The sequence below is a fragment of the Ooceraea biroi genome, chromosome 11, assembly GCF_003672135.1.
Source record: "Ooceraea biroi isolate clonal line C1 chromosome 11, Obir_v5.4, whole genome shotgun sequence".
Classification (NCBI taxonomy): Eukaryota; Metazoa; Arthropoda; class Insecta; order Hymenoptera; family Formicidae; genus Ooceraea; species Ooceraea biroi.
Genome location: NC_039516.1, coordinates 9,030,774 through 9,047,850, shown reverse-complemented (window position 1 = coordinate 9,047,850; position 17,077 = coordinate 9,030,774). Strand labels below are relative to the sequence as shown.

At 51.4% G+C, this 17,077-nt stretch overlaps 1 protein-coding gene across 3 annotated transcripts in view; it reads left to right on the top strand.

Annotated features, from left to right (window-relative positions):
- The window catches only part of LOC105280593 (GATA-binding factor C), a 78,958-nt gene that overhangs the window by 39,315 nt on the left and 22,566 nt on the right, over positions 1 to 17,077 (top strand). The window lies entirely within an intron of this gene.

Below are 17,077 nucleotides of genomic sequence, written 5' to 3'. Positions count from 1 at the left end.
GATGAATTATTTATCCGTTCCTGCGTTTCGTGCGACAAATTCCAAGGATGCAATGACCGGGATCGGTGATAATTTATCATGCGTGTCAACCGTAAAACCGCTCGCGACGTACGCAACAATGCAGCCCTGTGCTCGCGTGCGATTTATAGGTGTTTCGGCTCGAGGATCGTGCCTCCAGCTGCCACACTCTCGGGATCGGCGATTGACGAAGTATACGTGAATCACGATACTTTTATATTTCACCGAGAACCGGATGACGCGTTCCCGAGAGAGGTCCGGCCATTATTATTAGGTATTTGGATCTTATCCTCTTATCTTTTTGTCGCAAAATAACGATGCTGCGACGCGTGCTTCTCGGAACGTATTATTTCTGCGGCTCATGATTAATAGACGATGCGTCGCGTTTTATATAATCGTACAATTTCATTGCTTATCGTCGCGCCGCGAGAAATTAATCTTCGTTGGGGAACGAAGCGGGGTTAAAACACGAACGAGGCGCGTCGCGGTCGACGGTTCTCGCGAACCCCTTCGGCCTCGGTCGCGAAAACGGGGCGGCTGCGGAGGGTGAGCGACAAGTAATGGCCGCCGCGAGCGTTATTTATTGCGCTGCTGCCGTGCACACGCGAGAGAGGCGTAGGCGTAGCGGCAATTTCCAGCGATAACGGAGCGAGCGCGAGCACGCGGCTCGTCCCCGCGATTAGTCGCCGCGAGTGAATAAACGGCTCGGCCAGAGCGAGAGAGCGAGAACGGGAACGGAAGAGAGAAGGAGAGATAGAGATCTTTGGTAATCGAATGTCATGATTAAACGCGTCATTGCGATCTTGCCTTAATTCCCCGCCTTCAAATCAATTCGATGTGTTTGCGCGTATCTACTGCATTTCAAACTGCCTCAAATTTGATGGGAGTAATTCGATAGCATCGACGGAGTTGTATCGCGATTTTATCAAATCATTTCACCTGATATTCCCGAGACGCTTGAGATTTCCTTATTAAAATAGCGCCTACATTCTAAACAGACAGAACGAGAAAGGCGAGGGAGAGTCACCGTGCGTTCGATCTTGGTGCACGAGAGGAGCCGCGCGGACTGTTGCGGCAACCGGCGCGGGTCGCGCGACGTTATTTATTGCGACCGTATAAATGCGAACGAAGGCGCGACGGCTATTCCGAGCGACAGTCATGGACTTCATCGCTGGGACACATTTACTGTTTCTATCATTAAGGCGTTCCTAAATGTCACGCTCGCGAAAAAGGGGCGTCCGAAGAGACCGATCGGATTCGTGTCGTAGCACGTCCTTCGTTTATCTCGCTCTTGAAGCGATACCGAAACCAGGCGAGATCGACCTCGTTTCTACGACGTCGAGCTCGACATTCTTAGGCGGGAGATCACCTTTCGGGATGTCCGACGATCTTTGATCGATCTCCGGAGCCAGCATCAGTGATCGATCGCTCCCGCGATCGCGCGCGCGCACGTAGATCGCGATGAACGTCATTGTTGATGGTGAGCGCGTTCGATAATTATGCACTCGCAGCTTGAGGCGATACATCGGCGTCGGGAGGGAGCGGCGCGAGGACGAAACGAGCGCTGTTCTCAGCATTTACCATCCGCTCGTGAACCGCGGCCAATATAATGGAGACAACATAATGGCGCTATAAATAAATAATAATGCCACAGTCTCACAGCGCGGGGTACACAGGAAGACTAGAAAGGCTCCCAAGAGCCGGTGCTCGGGTCGCCCCGCGTTTCTTACGTGACACGCACGCCCCGTTAGCGCGGCAAGAAGATGATCGAGAAGTGTTATCGAGCGACGGTAGAGAGGAAGAGAGGAAGGAAGAACAGATCGTGGAAGATGAACGCCCAGTTCATGCGTTTCATCGACTAATTAAATCCCGTATCTATGCTAACGTAGACACGGTGCGATCGAGCGCGTGGCGAATGCGGTTCCGCGGAATCGCGCGTCACTGGACTCGCTCCTCGCAAGATCGAGTATCTCGGTCGAACGTCTCTCTCGTTCTGGTAGCGCGATCCTGAAGAAACAGTTCTTGCGAGAAATTCACGTGCGCGAATACGACCAGCATGGTACAACGTCGAGCCCATGTACTGTCCGATACTCGCTGCGCGATCGTTACGCGAAACGCTGTCGTCGTTGTCGTCGTCGTCGTCGTTGTCTCGAGAATAAAGCCGTACACACACATTGCGATGGTAGACGTAATTTATTCAACACCCGGGTGATAAATCGCGTATTAACGCGAATCACGAGGTCTCTTTCTCCCTTCGTTTCTCTCCTCCGACAGCTTGGTCCGCGGTAGCGTGGCTGGCCATTAGCTCGAAACGTTACGGCATTAAAACGCCCGCGCCGGCTCGGCGGCCGGTGCATTACGCTATCATTGATACCGGTATCAAAGTAGCAAGGCTGGCCACCTTGCCCTAATAAGCCGAACAGGATATTCAATCCTGTCCCGCTGGTGCGCGCGCGAGCCTACGCGAGCGTACGTGCGAATGTGTCGCGTATTGTCTGACGTACGAGCGCAGGACAGTTGCACAATCTTCCCACATACGCGCACGACACACGCCACGCTGTATTAACATACAATCGCGTCGATCCTGTACGCTGCACGTACACACACGCGACCCATAAAGTTCTCCGCGACAGCTATCTCGCGGCCGAAGACGCAGCCGAGGCCGGACAGCGTTGGATTAAAGCTGCTTGGATTAATTATCGCGAATAATCCGGAAGAATCCCGGCGTCGTACAAATCGCCTTGCCCTGACACAGCAAGATATCGTTAATTTTCAGAATTACCGCTAAAGCAAAGTAAATGTAGGTACGTTGCGCGATATCCGGGTGCCTGGCAATTAGATTTCTTTAAGGTTTTCTCAATTTAATTAATTTCACCTCTACAAATAAAGGCTAACCGATGTAATTTCCGCTCAAGTCAAAGCCGGACTCGTTTCGGCTCTCGCCGAGAGGTGAGGGGGGGGGGAATAAAGCTTACTCTCCCGACAAAATGCGGACGCGACGTGTGTTTTAGCGCTGCGAGAAAGATAAGCGCAAACGCGGACAAAAGAGTATACCGGTGGTCGCATCGAGCTCGTAGATTTTTCCATGTGCGATCTCGCTCGAGCGTGGAAGCGAGTCTCGTACTGCTGGACGGCGTGTATTCACGCATGAGGGGATACGGTGTGCGACATACATACGTATGTACGTACATACGCGCGTGCGTGCGTGCGTGCACGCGGGCGGCAGCCGTAGCGGCGGCGGCGGCGGCGGCGGCGGCGGCAGCAACTTTGTAAAACGATTTAAATGCCACACGGGCTAGCGGTGTTACACACCTGGATACTACTACTCGACTTGTCTAATGCCCAAGTATTTCTCGTACGCAGCACGAGGCGACGGCGATGGATATAGAAAAGAGAGAGAGAGAGAAAGAGAACGCCAGGAGCAAGAATACGCTCGAGAGCATGCATCAATTTGTGATATGCAAAGCGTTCTGAACGGAGCTCGGAGGGAAAAATGCGGGTACCGATAACGCTTGCGATATTTATACCGCGCTCGCGATAGATTTAAGAGACTGGCTTCGGATTTGCGCGGACGGAACTCGCGCTTTCGCCTAGTCTACACTGGACACCCGTTACATGGAATACGCCTGGACGAAAGTACACGCGGCCGGGGTGTGGGTGTGTGTAAGAGGTCCAGCCTTGCCTCGGACGGAGGCTGGGTGTGGCCGTGACTAAAAGTTCACTAGAGCACTCTTTAACACACTTTAACACGCGGTTTCTCCGTCGAGCGGGCGACGAATCGCGCGCCGGATACGCGCGCGGAGAATTCACTCGTCCCGCACGGTAAGGCGCATTCTTCCCGCGTGTCTTAACGCACGAGATCTTATCCGCGCAACGATCTAATCGTGATCTCCGGAGCGACCAAGATCGAATCGAATCGAGATTCGCCGTTACGTTAGCGCCCCCATCGCGATCTCGGCCGCTACGCGAGCAGCGCGCCCATTGAGAATCGGTGATTTTATATAATTATTAGCTATAATTGCCGTAATCATGATCGGTTACTCGTAAAGTAATATCTATATCGGTATCGTTTCGCATTTTTTCCCGCTCCATGGGGGGCGACCTTCCAGTTCTATCCGTGATCGCTATCTCGGTTGTTAAATCGATCTATCCGGTATATAAATCATTATAACGTGATTACGATCGTTCGCGCACCGAAATGAAGTGCGAACGGAGATTTTCCCGAGATTACAGTGATCGCGCGGTTTCGCGTAGGTAACATCGGCAATAATCGCGCGCGTCGGGTAATTCTATATGATATCGCGAGGTGCATACGCGGGGGGGCATTACGACTAATGCCGCTAATGATAGCGACCGATTAATTTACGTATGAACAACTTGTTTCGTTACTTTCACGCTGTAAGTGCCGAGGCGAGCGAACGAACGAGCGACTGGTATCGATAGTTAAATCACGATGATTCATACTGCACGTAAACGCACACCCGTCGCTACCGATGACGATTTTTAGCAACGAGTCATACGCAGCAGCGTGATGCAGCGAATAATTCTCGCACAAAATGTCGACGCAGCAACTGAATATTCCCGAAAATTACACGTTTGCGTTTCTCACTCTGTACCGATCAAACTCGCAATTCGATTCGCACGAATTCTCGAAACTGTCCTTGCTTCTGGCAAAGTGCCGAGCAATCTTATCACGCGGGAATATGTACATAGATTCATCGATAAAATTGCAAGAATGTGAATTTCTAATAAGTCTTTATATAGCGAACCGGTTTTTTTTCCTTCGCGAATTAATTAACGAGTCGTTTTTCCTCGAAGATTCGCGACGATTTTCTTGACGAGTTCCACGGAGCGGAGTTCATTAGAGCATACGAAATCGACGATCCGGGCGGGAACATCCGGCGGTCATTTATCCGGGCCGAGGGAATCGACACTTTGTAGGGCGACGTGCATTTGCATGCTATCGCGCGTGGATCGCGGCCGAGAGATCGGCCCCCGTACGACGGTAATGCGCTCGATTTAATTTCCACGACGGCCGGGAATCGCGGAGATCGTTTATAGTCGCTCATGGGCAGACCGAGAAGCGTGGCTCGTACTCGTTTTGGCTCACTGAAAGGTATGGCGCTCGTTAATTATTGACACGAGGCGTCGAAGGGTGTCCCGCGTCAAAGTTACGCTCACTGGCACAAAGTCGTCGATGGTCATAAGTGCGTGTCCGATATTTCGCACGTGTGCTAGTAGCGTTCACGCGTGCGCGTGTGCGCGTAAGGTAAACCGCTCTCGGAAGAAAAATGACAGAAAGATACGACGCTCACCGGCACGGTAACGTGCTTATTTAATTTAATTATCTAGTATGTCACGAGAGAGAATTAACTGAATTATTGAAATGCGAGAGCGCGGTGCTCCCGGTGACGTTAACGACGTTGATACCATCAACGGGCAGTCGACCGCTATTAAGAACACTGACGTAAGTACGCCCGGGTATTCGCGTATCGATATATTTCCCGCGGTCGCGCGCGACGCTGCAAATAAGCTTCGGGACGACGTCGTCGAAATGTGAGAGACGCGATAACGATCGACGATCGTCATCGCGGGAAGCAAGTCCCGTCGTCCCGCGACGAGCGGTCATCTCGATCGATCGGCGATCGATTTATACTCAATATCATTATCGCGAGCATTACGGAACAGCAGAAATTAGCGAGATCCGATGCGATCGCGATGCACGGCGGCTTCGCGCGCTGATTATCGGCGCGGATGATGATGCCATTAAAGTGGCATCGACGTGGCTAAGCGCACTGACTTACGTCCGTGTGTACGCGCGCGGGCGCGCGTGTGAGCGCACATCCACACGGATTAAGTGTATGGTAATCGTGCGGCCAGGGATAGTATCATACCATATATTATCCAACTGCAGATTACGGCGCGCGGATCGCAATTATCCGTCCGCACGCGCTCGCGCTCGCTCTCAAGCCGGCACGGCCGCGGCGCGTCTCGTCTCGCCGCTCGTCCGTAATCTAATGCTTTTCAATAAGCAGCGATTTTCCCGATCATTAGCGCGCTCGTTTTACGGCCATTTGTCTCCCGTTGGTCGACCGCGCGTCGCCGGTTCCTCGTCTGCGGATCGGCCATAGTATCCACTTCTCCTCTCCTCTCCTCCGCCACGCAGGAGGAGAAGACAGAGGAGGATGAGAGGTAAAAATCGCTACCACGAGCCGGAGTGCGCAACGCGGCAATTTGCCTGTCAGCGAAATTACAGGGAGCCGGGAAGTCGTGTCGATGACGCTCGCCGGATATAATGTGTAATAAAATATTGCGTCACGGTACGCTGTATCGCGATAGATTATTGTGTGGCAAAAGTATTGACGCGCGCCGCAATCACCGCGTTCCACGGTTGCAAGGAGTAACGGGAACGAGCTTCGTCGACTTTTTCGACCGGCGCGCGCGCGCGCGCGCGATGGAGAGGCAATCGCGATCGCTATTAATTGCACGTTGTTGTATCGTGGCGTGTATCGCGTCGAGGCTGGAGGAATCAATGTTATCCTCCTTGTGAGAGCGACGGAAGGACGGCGCGCGAGAAGGAGATTTTACCGCGCGGTGAGACGAGAGGACGAGTGTCCTGAGCGCGCGTACGACGTTTCCCTTCTTCCGAGCAGGACGTCGACACTGGTTGTTTCAGCATCGCCAGGTATTGGTCGCGTTCCCGTTAAGTGTATCAAGTGGCACACGGTCAATGCCTGTCGGACCGTGAAAAAGCGCGTTCGCGGCTTTCAGCGGCGAATACGTGTCCCTTTCGGCGGAGCAATGCCGCGCCACGGCATTTTCAGATGATAATCAGCCGTCTCGCATGCAAATACGCAACGCGCTTAATCGCGCAAAACAACTATAATTTAACGGCACACGTTGGGAGCGCCAAGCGGCACGCCCGGTTGTGATATTCGTGGAGGTGCACCTTGCGCTCGTCTCGTTATACGAGTCTTTGTAGCGAGGAAATGCTGGGTTTTTCTCGGACTCTTGCTTATCTCGCCGGAAATTGAACGAATTAATTCACAGCGATAATGTAAAAATTATTATCGATAATAACAAAGTTTCCGTGTTTTATTACCTGTAACGTTAAATAACGTTGATTCGCGATTGGTTTGATTCGTGGCCATCAGGATTCTCGTCGAAACGCGATTCCTCTCTCTCAAGGTAGCGAGGATTTATGCAAAAGCAATTGTTGGCGTTTCCTCGAAGCTCGATTAACGAAGACAATGCGATTTAGTCATAGACGTCGTCACCTCGCCGTGAGCGAAGGAGAAACGAAACTTCGGGCTTCACGTTGAGTTGTTGAGAAGGATTCAGCGCGCCGTGATTTATGTCATTCCAGGATCGTTTACTTGTAACGCCTTGAATTATAGATGCCTATCCTTGTGGAAAGCCGTGTACGCGCGGGAGACGCGCGTATAAATATCCGCGAGCGAGCGAGCGAGTGTGCGAGCTACGACGAGGCGCGGAAAATGAAGTCGCCACGCGATCGTCTGTGAGTGCTGGTCGCGAGATAAATCTCTCGAACGACGCCGCTATTAATTCTTTATAAGCGAGAGACGTAGATGCATCTCTTGTATTTTCATTTAATCACGCAGGGAAAGAGGATTCGTTCGATCTCTCAGATTTCTCAGTGATACGCGAAGCTAATCCTGAGATATTACTCGCACAAAGTTATCTGCGTGATGATTAACAGCAACACAGAAGCATTATAAATATCATGACGATTAATCTGCTATCGCTATGCAATTTTATAGATATTAAATGATTATTATCTCTTTTATGAACAACGGGTGTTAATAAGGCACTAGGTGTCGCGGAAACAGCGATTGTAATTTCAATTAAGCGGTGTCGAAACTTGCCCAGTTTTTGTAATCACAATAATCATCAAAGCGAAGCGTGTGATGACGATTATTCACAATATTGAAGATAAAAGATACGTGAAAAAACTCAACTGTGACGGAAAAGGGAGACAGAGCGTCTCGCGTTCTCGGCACAAATCAAATCTAGAATATTGTCCAACGAAACATAGTAACTATGAACGGTTAAATAAAGTCATACTCATAAATTGAAGATTGATACAGAGATGCACAGCCCATTCTTGACATTCATCCTACTAGAATTTCATGTAGCATTGGTACCGCGATCCGGCGCGCTTCGAATTTCTGCAGTATTCTTTTCTCCCTTTACTGCCAGTCAATCTTCTCAGTAACAATCAGCAACAGCTTCATCGTCTCGGTAAACGACATCTCGTCGCTCGATTTTACCCACTATCGAATGGCTTTTCGCGACGATCTCACGTGCCATCCTCGCGCTTAGAGCATCGAACAAAGGTTGAAAATGCAAGCGGTCGCGAAATAAAAGCCGCAGCAGCCGGCAACGACGGCCGCAGAAACAGCAGCAGCAGCAGTTTTCGGTAGCGAGGGAGACAATTTTTATTTATGCTCCATTGAAACAAGCAGCGCGGAGAGTAGCTGCGTGCGCGCCCTTTTTTCTCCTGCACGCCTTCTTCTGGAGCGCGCCCCGGGGGCTCACCTCGTAATTCACTGCCCACGCAGCCGTTGCCGTTGCCGTTGCCGTTGTCGGGGCCGAGTGCCAGCGAGGAGGCCAAATCAGGAGCGGAATAAACGCTTCCGAAGAAACCGCGTTGTCCTGACCGACGCGAGACTAATTGCATTATCATTTGTAAATAACCCTTTGCCCCTCTCTTACTCCGCTGTTAATCTCGATCTCGTACGCTCGTTTCGTCCCGCACGATCACGTATCCGCTTCCGTGCGCGAGCGCGGAAAACAGAAATCCGAGAAAAAAATCCATCGGTGAATCATCGGCTTTCTAGTTCCGCAGTCACGATTATAACGATTGCGTGATCGCGATGAATTACCTGGCGCAGGGGATGAAAATTGCAGGAGCAATTTCTCGCATGCGTTACGCGCGATTTGTTTAATTAATTGAAACTCGCGGCTTCCTCGCGAATCGAATTGAATTTAGCGCGTATTTTTGTGTGACAGTCAAATTGCAGAGTAATTCTTCGCGCTACCTCACTCAGCTTGCGCGTGCTGTTCGCTGCGCGCCGCATAACGCGCAACACCGAGAGCGTGAAAAAGGAAGATAATTATGCGGCCCTTCGCACCAGGTAAACAGGTTGTTCGCGGGTATACCGCGATACGTTCGGATGCATTCTCGTGTCACTGCGCATTGTAACGATTCGCTCGATCGTACGAAGCGCTTCCTGCTGCCGCAATAACTAACGAGCGTCCAGCAGCTTTATGTTTGTTTAGAGGGCTGAACGGCTTCCAGCGCAAAGTCTTGTCACCTTGTTAAAAAGCCACAATAAAACCTGTCGAGCGACGCGTGAAAGCTGGAAAATTTACATACCGAAACCTCTCGTGTCAATTGGACGACTGCGTAAACAAGTTTTCGCGAGTAACAATCAAAAATGTTTGACCGTATTACAGGCACGGCTTTCCTAATGATGTTTCGATTTCCAAGTTTAATCCTTTCCGTGAAAAGACAAGTACAATAATTGACACGTCATAATAATAATTATAACAGCATTTAAGATTATCGTGTAATTGAACAGACAAAATTCTTGCGTTAATTAATTCATTTTTCTCGAGAGAAACGGACGTAATGAGTTATAATTTTTCGCAACGTTTATTGGCGAAGACGGTGACGAACGGCTTAATTCCGCGAAGCAAACAAATTGAAATTCGCCTGCGGGCGGGCACTTTCGCCAGTCTCTAATATGTATTTGAATGCATAATTAACGCGGCCACGTGTTATTAACCCATTGTCTGGCAGCGTAAGGCAGAGCGCGCGGACGTGAGACGTCCGTGGTGCATAACCGGGCAATTTACACGTCTTTTGATCCGTGAGACTTGTTTTCAACTATCGTCCCGTAAATCATCTCGCGCTCCATAAACTTTGCCGTCGTTGCACCTTCTCTCTTGCCTTCTCCTCCTTCTTCTTTTCCTTCTCGCACTGGCCGACTCTCATCCTTCGTCCTCGTCGGGCCTCGCGCGGGCGCGCGCGCACGATCCTCCTTTCCTCTCCGGTCAAATAACACCCCACGATTTACGGTGTAATTTACAGTCGGCCGTACGTATGTATACTGCGATCTCACCGTGTAAATACGCCACTTTATTTCGTATGCGAATGCATTCTCGTCTCTCCACCCCCTCGCTCTTTTCTGCCTCGTCCCTTTCTCACTCTCTCTCTCTCTTCTCTTTCCGTCTCTCTCTTCCCCTTCGCTTCCCTCTCGTCTTCCTCTCACCAGCCACGTTCCGCTCCGGGCGACACGCGGGAAAGTCTTGATAGAATTCCGGTTCTTCGTGGAAAACTCTAATAATAATGTCGAAATGTACTTAATACCGGAGTAGATACTTCTCCAATGAAATAATTCATTTTATTACGGCCTCGCGGAGTAAGGAAGCGGTATGATTTCTAAGCTGGAAATTTAGAGGCGGAGAAAGCTGCCCCATTTCAGGATAATCCACCTTCCATCCGATATGAATTTATTCTAGAACATCCAGGACTCGTAACCTTCGTTTAACAGGAGTTCATGGTTATGCCTCGCGGTTAGGAATACGCCTGGATGGCTCTAAGCCGAGACTTCCACGTGCTGTCAGCTAATTACACGCTTGTTTATTTTGTCGTTCCCGTCCGTACGAACTGCGGACCGTTATGCGCGCCTCTCTCTTCTCTGATCAGTACGTTCCCCTTTCATTCTACGTGTATAACTCGTAAAAAGAAATTCCGAGGAAAATAAACGCGATGTATGTCGGAGATTTTCCCCAATTAAATCACTCGCTAATATACATTCGTTGCGGAATAAGTATGATCACCTTACGCATACATCCTCGTACGGACGAGAACGAGAGCCGTGCGTTACGCTCGTGTACCGCCGATAATATTCTTTTTACGCAGCTCAATCGGCTCGAATAATAAATTAACGCAATTAGATAATGTAGTGGTTCGATTTGAGCAGCGCACTCGAGCTGCGCCGGGAGAGATAGTTGTTGCCGGTTGCAGCCGGTGGATGCATTCCGGATTGCCGCAATTACACGGCACGTAAGACGCGCGCACGCGTCGTGTGCACGGTGAGCCGGAAACCGGCTCGATAGCTGCTGGGTATCTATTTAATGATATCGCCCGGCCGTATATAGACTCATTCGCAAAAATCGCCGGACGATGCCCGCCGAGCGAGCGGCGACGTCGGCCGATCCGAGATGTACAAGGGCGAGACGCGATCGCTCATTTTCACGAGATAATGTCGATTATGCTCCGGCGCGCTCGCGGCGCGCAACCACCGTTCAAGCATCGCCGGGAATCCTCGAGGAAGCATCTCTCATTCGACGAGCATTTTCTCCGGATACTCGCGAGAAAAAATCAGCAGACTCGTGCAACGAGTCCGCGTAACCGTGACCGTCCCGTCGCGAGTAATCTCGACAATGCACAAGTGGCGAGCGCAAAAGTACTCGCGCGAGCCGAGTAACGGATCATTTGCATCGCTTCGCCGGCCTGATTGAAAGGCTGACAATTAGCGGCGCGTTATTCGCCTGGTAGAGTAGCAAATCGCCTGGCGGGAGAAGCCATTTATTATAATTCCCGTGCCTTTCAGTTTCTATAACCATAAAATAAGGAAATAGCGCAGTAGTGACGTAGTAGCGACACGGCAATCCGCGAGAGACGGCGCGGGGAGTTTCGAGCGTATACGCGAGACTCGGGAGAAACCTATGGCGATTCCGCGCGCACGAGCGGAGTGAAACACTTTCGCGCCAATTTACCGAGGTATACATATCTCCCTGACGTATTATCAATCAACTCGCAGCCCAGCCTATTGTCTCTGCCGTTGCGTTCTCGGCCGGCCCCGAAGCCCGCCGTCATCGACGAGCGGTTCTCACGGGGGTGATTCGTTTAAGCGGAGCGAACGAGAGGCGAAACGACAAAGAAGACTGAGAGAAAAAAAAGAGAAAAAACGAAGAAAGAGAGAGAGACAAAGACACACACACTACGGAGGTGGTTCGGTTCCCGTCGTCCTACCGGGGCGACCCACCGTCCGGCTTCTCCCCGCCTTATAAACTGGCGACGACCCGCTACACGCCATCGACTTCGCTCGCCGGTTCGTTTTGCTCGATTTCGATTGCGCCGGGGCAGAAGAAGCTGCTGAACACGGTGGAACATTGCTCGCAATTTAAATAAATTCACCGCGAGCGCGCGGAGGCTCTCCTCCTCCTCCTCCTCTCGTGTTCGGCCTGAGCTGGCAGCGCGAGCGTACACGGGAGAGAGCGAGAGAACGAGAGAGAGAGAGAGAGAGAGGAGGAGGTCGTTAAAGTTCCTGCACACTGCGTTTCGTCGAAACGGGTGTCGTACTGGCAACCGGCATTATACAAGGCGCAAGTCACGCGCGCGGATCTTGCCGGAGCTAAGCGCGACCGTGGCTTATGATTTCCATTTGCCGAATTAAAGCCGAGTTGAAAGCGAGATCGCTCAATCGAATAAAACGACCGGTTGAGTAGGATCGTCGTAACAACGTCTACTCTAATTTATCGAAATGGAACGACTCTGGGCTCGAGGGCAAGTTCGGGTCTGCGAAGTGAGATGATACTCTCTCTCTCTTTCTCAACTGTATAACTGGGACTTTATGCATGTCGCGAAATCGTTTCGCAAGTGCCAACACGGTCGGGTGTGCAGGAGCCTTTACTCGCGAGCGTTCATGTAACACTGTATTCGGGCATGTGGGTGTGTGCACGGGACACGCGCGCGCGCGAGATCGCTCGTGCTCGCCTTCTCGTATCTCGAATCACCTGCATCCTTTATTGCCGTCTCCGTGGGTCCCGACATTCCCGTACCGTGGATTCATCCCGTCGCGATTGTTCCTCGAAATTAATCCAAACAAGTCCATATGTATCGAGATATTGTTGTACGCGGTTCGCTGAAGCATGTCCGTTGCAAATCACGTAAATGCAACGTATACGATATTGGATTAACTGTGATCAATCAATTTTTATCGGGCATCCTTTTCTGTGAATCACAGAATTAATTCAAGCAGAAAGAAAAGGTTTAACAAAATGTCGGAACAGCATGATTCGTTTCGCACTTATTGTCGGCTAATCGACTATTAATTGCCGGAAAAAATACACGAGGGAAGACGATTTATTGCAGTGTAGACCACAGGCGACGTCGACGTTAATCCGGTACGCGACCAGAATACATCTTCATGAAGTGTACCTAATGTACTCGTAATAATTAATGCGATTTGCTTATCACGTTGCAATACGAGCGACTTATCACGTCGCAGTAACAACATAATTATTACAGCGTAATAACGCGATTGCCATTGATATTCGATGCCAAAGTGGCAATCTCCCACGAGCGGAATGACGCGTCTTTCAGCCGGCGAGCGGATAATTATCCCGCGTGACGTAACACCGGCGCAATATCATAAAATCCGTCCGTGGCGGAGCGGCGGCCATTATTATTTCCGAACAATTCGAGCAATTCTTTGGCTGCGCTGGTCGAGCCGGCGATCGGCCAGCGGCGCTATTAGAAAGGCAGAGTCAATCGGCGGAATGGCGTGGCCGCTACGTCATGGAGTGTGCACGGTGAAAATCGTTTGCCTCGTCGATCTCCGTGCGCGTTCTCCATGTGGATGGAAGATGAGTGAAAGGTTGGTTACCCGACCAAGGTCTGTTCAATGTCTCGTTTCAGCTTCTCCGGAATAGCGAACGAGCGAGCGAGTGAGCAAGCCGGCAAGAGCGCGCAGACACTTTTGCGCCGTTAAATAAAACGGCGGCAAGACGCCCGCCCGCGCTTTGTCGTAATAATAATCGTCGCGATAGTATCGCGCGATGCGATAATACGCGCCGATAGAAATCTCAGATCTACCGGCTCGCATCGGCTGACTTGCGCGTTGCTATTGCGTCAAAGTTCTCTAATTCTCACGATCGGCTTGATAGGAAAGCTCATTTCTTCTCAAAATGAGTACAATTGATCCGAGGGAAAACTCACCGTACCAAACTTTATTCGTAAAAGTTGTAAACGCGCGATGATGCGCACAGCGCGTGACATTTCTACCGTAACATTAATCCTTCCACGAGGAACATTATATGTCAGACGTAATTTTAATCGGCGACGCTGTGACGCGAGAGCCGCGTTTAGTTTAATAGCTCGGGGCCAAGCGCGATTACCTGCAAGAGACAACTTTACTTAAGCGCATAATGGCGTGCCAATTATAATGCATTTTCTCTGGTAAATATCATCGATGCAATACCCGCCTCGCGCTGCTGCATCGCGCGAAATCCGCGACGATCGTCGCACGACGGCATTCTCAGGAGGAAATCGGCGATCTTATCATCGGCTCGCGATCCTTATCTCGCGGAAAGATACGATTTCGAGCATGCGATCCATCGTGACACGGTGACCCGGGGTGACACGGGGACCGTAGGGCCCCGAACGACCGGGAGAGTGACAGAAAGCGCAGATCGGCAGCGCGGATGCTTAACCGGGCAGCCGGTGCGCGCGCGTACGTACACGCGGTTGCGCGCGTGTGCGCCTAACACAGGCTGTTTATCATATAGATTGGCTACTACACTCCATGGTAGCAGCGCGCCGGTAAATGGCTAGGTTCTCTCGCTCTCTCGGTCGTGCCTCTCCTCTCCTCCGCCCTTCCCCCCGACCACCCCGACGTCCCTGTCTTTCTCTGTCTCTCTCTTTTTCTCCCGCTGCTGCACACACTATATGTATATCGATATACCGCGAGATCGAGCCGCGCGCGCGATGCACTTTGTGGAACGCGTGCAGCCTCCCGAGTCCACCGCCGCGCCGGCGTGGGACACGCCGAACACGCGTGACCCCGTTTCCCGCGATGCTGAATCGCCGATCGCGAATATTAATTTAGCTGGATGACGAATCGACCAAGTCGCGTACACGCCGGGGAGAAACGTTCGTCCGCGTTGGCAATAACTACGTTGTCGCCAACGATTAGCGCGATCGACGGATCTGGGATCAGCGAAGCTTTTTTTATCGTTGAATGATTGTTAATGCCGTTAGGGAATATACTTTAATGTAAAAGGGACCAGAGCCTCCCGCAGTCCTCGTCACGCATTGGACGTGCGCGTTGAACGCTTGTGAAATTGCGAAAGGCGCGTAATTATAAAACATCATTCTATTACTCGTTCGATGATCGAGCGCGATTAATTGGGTAATTATGCAAGTACACTGCCGTACGCGCGCGTGCATGCACGCACCTACGCGATAAAGCGGAATTAGAAGGACTTAATGTATGCATACGACATGCATAGAGCGAACGACCTTACTTTCCACGATTCTTGGAACGTTGTAATATACGTGGCACGGGGTGTCCTTGAGACTTCAATAAACGGATGATTTCGCGCGGAATATGTAATTGCGGGTCTCGCCGAGTCGCAGAAAAATCGGAAAGACATTGGATACGGCGACGGCGGAGGCGTGCAATCGTTTATCGCGTTAATGCGAGACGCGCGTACGCGTGACCTTACTTTCCACGTTTCTCATCGGCGCCACGTCCTCGAGCCCTCAGCGAAAGACATGACGTCGGCATGCACCGCTTCGTGCCACTTACTTAAAAAACTCTTTTTAGAGCGTATAGTCACTCGGATGTGCGAATGGTAATTGTAAATTACTTTCAGTTTCCGAGACCGTGATTTGCGACGGTTTTAACGGTGGCGGATGCCCGCCGCGATTCCGCGCGTGGAGATTATCCGCTGAATTCACAAGCCCCGAGAGAGAATTTATCCGAGAGCAGCGGAAGATTAAGGACGCTGTCGAGGAGGTTGATCGACCGACTCGCAGCCGTGGAAAATGTATCGTTCCTTTAAAACTGGAACAACCGCACATTCTGAATCACCTTAATATCACTTGCAAAAATAATTTTACTATAAATTAGTTTACGTGTATTTACGGCGCTTTCGTGCTTCCTTTCTTTACCATCGTCAATCGACTTTTAGAAACCGGTAAACCGATTCGGGGCACCACCACCCACCGATTCGGTTTCGTGCACTTTTTGCACGGATCCGAGCATTGTTCGTACCCCATCCTAGATCGGCTGCGCGAGAAAGGGCGAGGGGGGCAGGGAGACAGAAAAGGACGGAGAGGAAAACAGTGGGAGGGCGAGGGGGAGAGACAGGTAAAGGGTGGCGAAGCAGGAGGAGGAAGAGGAAGCGGGGGAGGAGGCTATGTGTGCACGTTGCCGTGCACCGAGAGCGGCCGGATCGCGCGCTAGTGTTAGGAATGTGGTACCACTACTTGTCACAGTCACAAGCGCGCGCGTGTGCGCTCGCGCGCGCGCCCGTTCCGCGCGCGATACCGTGCATCGGCGCATTATATTATATGCCTGGACCGCGCGCACACGCGGTTGCACACGAGCGTGCAGGCTGCTGTGCTGCTGCGAGCGCGCGGGTTGCCGAGTATGTACCACGACGACGTGCCGCGTATTTATCCGTATTACACGCACGCCGCCTCGGGGGCGCGCTTCCCCGAGGGGACCCGAGATATCGTCGCTCGCCAGACGGAGACTGGTGTTCTCGCGGCTTCCGCCATTTCGGCCCACGTGCTCGCGCGAGTCTTCGAAAGATTGGCAGACGCAGAATGAGAAAGAGAGAGAGAGAGAGAGAGGGGAAGAGAGATTACGTCATCCGTATGATATCGAGAGCTTCTCGAATCGACCTCGCGAGGACGACGAAATCGGTCGCGCGCGAGTACAACAAAAGTGCTGCTCCCTTGCAGCCGAACACGGGAAGATTGCTCGCGCGCGACGATCTCGAACGGAATCCGGCGCGGCTACTTTCGAATAATAATAAAAGCAAGCGCACGCTCCTTCCGCGCGATCGAGGAGTTGTCTTGAAGGAGTTCGACGAGAGAGAAAGGAGGAACACGACGAGGAGGAGCAACGCCGGAGAACAGGCAGAAGAGAGAATTAACCCTCTTTCTCTCTCTCTCGTTTCTCTGTATCTGCCACACACCCCTGCCCCCTATTATTTATTCCACCCCATCGCC